At 55.0% G+C, this 6,000-nt stretch overlaps 1 protein-coding gene across 2 annotated transcripts in view; it reads right to left on the reverse strand.

Annotated features, from left to right (window-relative positions):
* Positions 1 to 1,589, reverse strand: part of STEAP3 (STEAP3 metalloreductase) — a 41,438-nt gene extending 39,849 nt beyond the window's left edge. The window contains exon 1 of one of the 2 annotated variants that reach the window (XM_081051573.1): positions 1,509 to 1,589. The gene's annotated coding sequence lies outside the window, so the exon portion shown is untranslated. The remainder of the gene's footprint in view (positions 1 to 1,508) is intronic. The other variant, XM_081051574.1, reaches the window with a different exon arrangement.
* Positions 1,590 to 6,000: the final 4,411 nt, after the last annotated feature.

Here is a 6,000-nt window from a genome sequence, read left to right on the forward strand (position 1 = left end):
GATTCACCAGTTTCACATCCCCAGGCTGGAGAGATGTGGTCCCAGCATGACCAGGCCAGGTCCTGAGGAGCTGAGCAGGCTTGGGAGTGGCTGTCAAACCCCCTAGCTCCGTGACGGCTCAGAGGCCAGCGTCACCCTATGCCAACTCCAGGCCTTCCTCCCAGGTTGCCTGGCTGAGGCCACCTGTCCACCATTCAAGGCCTCCTTCAGGAAATCTTTTCTACCCCAGTGACGCCCCCCTACCCCACTAGGTCCACTCATCTACCAGGTGAGTGATTAAGCACCTGCTCCACGGCAGCCCCTCTGCAGGCCACTGGGGATAGAGATGGAGGTAGAGAGGAGAGAAGACAAGTCCCAGGCCTCCAGGTACTCCTGGCTGGATGCCAGGCGAGGGCTTCACTCTGCAGACTCGGATTCCGTCCGCTGTGGGTGGGACCCAGGTGACTGAAGGGACACATCCAAGTGAGACCCTTTGGTCGTGTGGATATTCTTGCCCGCAGCACTTGCATTCTTTGGGCTACCACAATCCTTTGAGAACTTGGCCTCTTTCCCACTAGAGGGTTCCTTCGGGCTCCCAAGTCAGATAAATCTGTGTACAAATCGTCTCCTGCGACTTGCTACCTGTGTACCTTTGCAAAATGCCAATGCTACCTGATGCTCAGTTTCCCCATCTTTAACTAGATACTAACGGTGTCTTCCGGTGCTGATTAACTGGAATATTGTTGCAGAACAAGTTGCCTGGCGCAGGTAAATACATGTGCCCGCTACGTATCAATTACATCACTGCACTCTGATGGACAGAAATACTTCCCTCGGGTTATTTCCAGAACCCGCACGTGTGGGGCCTGTGTCAGAAGCGGCCTCGGACCCCGGGGCGGCCTCTCGGTGCCCTCTGCCAACGCTGCAGCGGGAGCTGCCTTCCTTTCCCTCGCGGTTCCGCGTCCCAGCTCCGGAACCACCTACTGGCGTAGCGCACCCTTCCCTTTACCCGGAGCGACTCAAATTCCGACCACACCTCTTCAGGCAGCCGGCCCCAAATTTCGGGGAAAGAGGCAGAAGTAAGTTCGCCAGCGGCCCGCACGGCCTTTTCCCCACCGAGGTCGGGGACCGCGCCCCTGCCGCCAGGCTGTGCCCGCAGACCCAGCCCCCGCCCCCGCGCTCCCAGAGCGGCGCGCACCGCGGACCCGCGCGCCACGCGGGTCTGCGGAAGGGACGCTCGGGCTCGTCGCCCGCCCCGACGCCGGGACCCGCGAGTCCAGCTCCCCCCAGTCCCGCCCCCGGCGCCCACCCGGCGGCGCACGCGGCTTCCGTCCCCGGGGAAGGAAAACGCGCGGAGTCGGGACGAAGGACCTGGACTCCTGCCGCCGGGCGCACGTGGCTGTGTCCCGGCCGCCGGGTCGCCTGCAGACGTGTGGCGGCGCCTGGCTGCCGCGCGGCAATGGCACAGGGGGCAACGGGGCCAGGCGCAGCCCACTGACCCGCAGCGACCCAGGGGAAGGACCACTCACCGCTCGGGACCCGCGGCGGCTGCAGGTTGCGCGGCGGAGGCGGCGGCCGGCCCGAGGCTCCTCCTCCTGCCCCCGCGCCCCGCCCGCCCGCCCGGCTGCCCGCGGGGCCCGCCCTGCGGGGGAGGGGGCCGCCCGCCAGGCTGCCGCTGCTTATCCGGGCCTGCCACCTCCCCTCAGGCGGCCATCGCGAAGCCACAGGGTCGTCCATCCCCGCCGGGCCCTGCAGCCGGAGGCAGCGTCAATAACCCCCGACCGTTTATCCCTGGCCCATGATTCAGAGTCAGTCCCGCAGCTCCCTGATCTGCGCCCGTCACCCCCACCCCATGGGTAACGTGTACAGAGCTCCGGGACCGCCTCTTGGTCAGGACAAGGAAGGCGTGGAGGCCAGGGTGACTTCTGAGATCCGGTCCCTTAATATGAGGGGCACTTCAAATCCATGTCCATTTTATAGCCGGTGACGTTAAGTGACAGGCACAGATGGTAAGAGGTCAAGGCGCCAGATTAGATCTGGTTTGCTTCTTTAGTGCAATGGAAGCAGGCAGCAGAGTCTCCTCAACAAGCCTGCATCCAGGCCTTTGTGGTCCTGTCACCTCTCTGTCCCTTGTCCACCCTTAGGGCAGACCTTTGACCTTTCTCAGTAGTCCTCAGATTTCAAGGCTCTTGGGCCTCCAGGAGCTGCTGGGGATGCTGGAACTTGCTTCCCTGTCTAGGCTTCCTGGACTCCAAACCACCACCCTGCCTCAGAGATGGCCTCCGACACTGCTGGCTGCGCTCACTTCCCCCATGCTGAATGGCATGACGGCGTCACAGGCATGGCAGCTGAGGCAGTGAGGGGAGGTAGCTTCTGGGTAGCTTCCTAGAGGAGTGTGGGTTCATCTGAAGCCCTGTCTCACCCAAGACCTCACATCACGTGCTACTTACTGACGGTTACTCCCTTCCATTTACAGGTCAGGACATGGGGGCTGTGATGGTTGAGTTAGGCACCAATGTCACTCCTGTTTTGGGAGGCTGACTGGGGGTTACTTGACCTCTGGGACTTTTTCTGGAATATTCCTGGGGAGCATATTCTACCAACCCCTGATAAAAAGTTTCAAATTTCTACAAGAAGCCACCCTGTGCTGGAGAGATAAACCCTGACAGGGGTTATCTGAACCCTGAGGCCAGAGACTGGGGGGTGGGGGGTGGGGGTGGGGGGTATGCGTTAGGAATGGCCCCACAATTAGATCCCAAAGAGCACGGTGGGGGGTGAAGAGACAGGGTTCTGACAGCCTTGTATGGGAATGCTGCTGTGAGGGGCCTCTCCTCCATGCCCCCACCGAGACCCACCCATGAGTATCTTGTGCTTTCTCACCTCCATGGGTTTCCTCCTGTCTAAAATATCCTCTTTCCCTAGCTCCCTGTTTAGCCTGGCCCCCAACCCAGATCTTCTCCTGCTTCCTTCTGGGACCCTCCTTCCCCAGCGCAACACCCTCTCTGAGCTCCTGTGGCAGCTCTAAGTCTTTTACCATTGAGCACTCAGGGAGCTCCACCACGCCACACAGTGTTCCGAGTTGCTTGCAGACACAGTTGTCCATTGCCTGGCCCCTGCCCTTGGATGATGAGTTTCCTTTGCAGTGAGTTGCAAACCTTAGGAAGACAGGAACCAGTTCCTTGTCCCCTTTGGTGCACCTAGCATAGTGCTCTGCACATAGTAGGTACTCTTCAGATACGTGCTCTGCGCTGATGGGGATCTCTGAGCATCCTTCCTGCAACTACAATGGGCAGCGCAAAGAGATCAAGCTTGGGATATGGAGGTACTAAGAGATCTTGCAGCATTCTTGGGAGGATCCTTGGACCTATCCAGCATTCTTCTAAAGAGGCCCCGTGGGGATATTTGCGGGGTTCCCCATGAGCTGGAGAGAGAGATCTGAAGGCTGGACTGACAGAGGTCTGTGGACAAAAAAAGGTTTCTATAGAAAATAACCTCATAGGGTGATCTGATCATAGATTCCTAACTGGGAAGGTCATGGTGGGGAGTCACACCCCTGGCATATACGCAACTTTAGTAAAAGGTTTATCTTTGCCTTAAGCAAGCCCTGTCCATTGTTCTTGTGCATCTAAGTTAACACACCTTTGAAATAATCTGTAAACACCCTCCTGAGAGCACATAATCTTGTTAACTGTCCTGTAACCCAATCTCTGCCTTGCTTTCTCCCACCTCCAGGTGATCTTCCTTACATTCCCTCCTTAATTCCAAATGCATAAAAGAAACTGCAAAACTGTCATTCTTCAGAGCGTTTGAAACCTTGCTCCCCGGCCTATGTTGTCAATTTTGGCTCAAATAAACTCAAAAAATTTCTCTACGTGTTTGGATGTTTCTTACATTGACAGGCGTACAAAGGAATGTCCTAAGTGGAGCATGAATTTCTGCAGGGGAACGTGGAGGGGCCTGAAAAGTACAGGGAGTAGGTAAGGGAACACCCTGCTGAGCGCCAAGCACCTTGTGTGGGGACAGAGTCCCAGAGAGCAGTTTCCAGGTTCTTGGCTTCGCATGGGGAGGTGCTGGCTCAGGTAGTGAATGACCAGCAACTGTGATTGCTTGGCCATCAGCTGTAACCGGTTAACCAGTTGGCTACTGATGTAACTGCGGGGCTGTGTTGATTGGGTGGTTGGTTGGCAGGCAGAGAAGTGAATGGCGGACTGCAGATCGTGTGGCTACTACTGCGTGTGTCTCGTCCAGCCGCCAGAGAGAATATAGTGGTATGACTTCCCTACCTATGGCTCTGTGGGTGTTCCTTTTTGGCTTCACCATGTCCTGCATTCTTATGTGGGGAGTGGGAGCTGAGGCCCCACAGGCCGCCCTGTGTGACCTTGATGGACAAAGCACCAGCCACACACTATTGGCCTTTGGTACTTTGCTCATCTGTCTCCCTCTGGACTGGGAGTGCCTTGAGTGGAAGCTTGTCTCAACTACATGGGGTCTGGTGTGGGTGAGAGCTCGATGTTTCCTCAATACCTCTGGGTCTAAACTCCCAGAAGCAGATGAACTTTCTGACTCAGGAGGGAGAACAGTGTTGCTTGAACACCTCCTCTGCTAGACTCAGGTCCATGGCCAAGCTAAGAACAGAGCAGTCAGAGCCATGTTGTCCAGACATTAGGCAGACTGTGTTACTCCTCTATTCAGAACCCTCCCTTAGCTGACCTGGTCTCTAAGTCAAAGCAAAGTCCTTGCAATGGCTGACAAGGCCCAGTGTGATCTGCCTGCGCTCCTCCATCTCTCATTAGGGCCCCTCTCTCTACTCACACTCATTCCTGCCATGTTGGCCTCTCCCTTTTCCTCATACAGATGAGGCAGGGTCTTCAGGCAGCCCTTACTTTTCCCTCTGCTGGACCCTACGCATGCCTATGGCCTTCCCCTCCTCCCTCCTTCAGGTCCTTGCTGAAATACCATCATCTCCATGAAACCCACCCTGATTATCCCCATCTCTCATCCGTGTATCCTGCCCTACTTTTTTTCTTATTTTTTTGCATATCCTTTATCTCCTAACACACTATAAAACACACTTTCTCTTGGGGAGGAAGAAAAGGGATTCTATGGAAATTAACCTCATAGGGGATCTGGTCATAAATCCCTAAGTGGGCAGCTCATGGTGGGTAGTCACGCCCCAGGCATGTGTCTTCTTTAGTAAAAGGCTTATCTTTGCCTTAAGCCAAGTCCTATCCATTGTTTCTGTGCATCTAGGTTAACACACCTTTGAAATAAACTGTAACCACCCTCCAGAGAGCACATAATCTTGTTAATTATCCTGTGACCCGATCCCCACCTTGCTTTCTCCCACTGTAATCTTCCTTACATTCTCTCTTTAATTCCAAATGCATAAAATAAGCTGCAGATGGTGATTCTCGGGAGCATTTGAGGTCTTGCTCATGGGAATATGTCGTCAGTTTGGCTCAAATAAACTCATAAGAATTATCTCCAGGTTTGGAGGTTTCTTATGTCGACACTCCGTTTGCTGTTTACTAACTATCTTCACAGAAATGTGAGTTCTTGCGGGGCAGGGAGTTTTAGCTGTCTCATTCACTTCTGTATTTCTAGTGCTTGGCACATAGTAGGTACTCAGTAAGTAGTTATTGGATGAAGGCACTCCCATTCTCCCCCTTCTTCACCTCCTTCATCATCGCTGGGGAGCTTCCCGTATGGCTCCCACCACCTCTGGTGTCTCTCGCCTGCCCCAGAGCTAGCAGGCTGCTGGTACAGTAGAGGTGCTCAGTGCATACGCTAATGGATGTCTGCACCTGGGCTGGCTGACATTCTCTTTACGGAGCTCATGGCTATCAGCCTCCTGAGATTGCCCTTTTCCCTGATGACAAGGTTAGCTCTTTGGTTAAGAGAACAGGAGCATCTTGGATGAGAATCTAGGGTCATCTTCTACCTGGGTTAGAGAGGAGAGGACTGTTGTTCAGTCTCAGCTTCTCAGATTGATGCAACATTTATAGGCTGGGACACAGCACA

This window comes from Rhinolophus hipposideros (assembly GCF_964194185.1).
Source record: "Rhinolophus hipposideros genome assembly, chromosome: 6".
NCBI classification, from domain to species: domain Eukaryota; kingdom Metazoa; phylum Chordata; class Mammalia; order Chiroptera; family Rhinolophidae; genus Rhinolophus; species Rhinolophus hipposideros.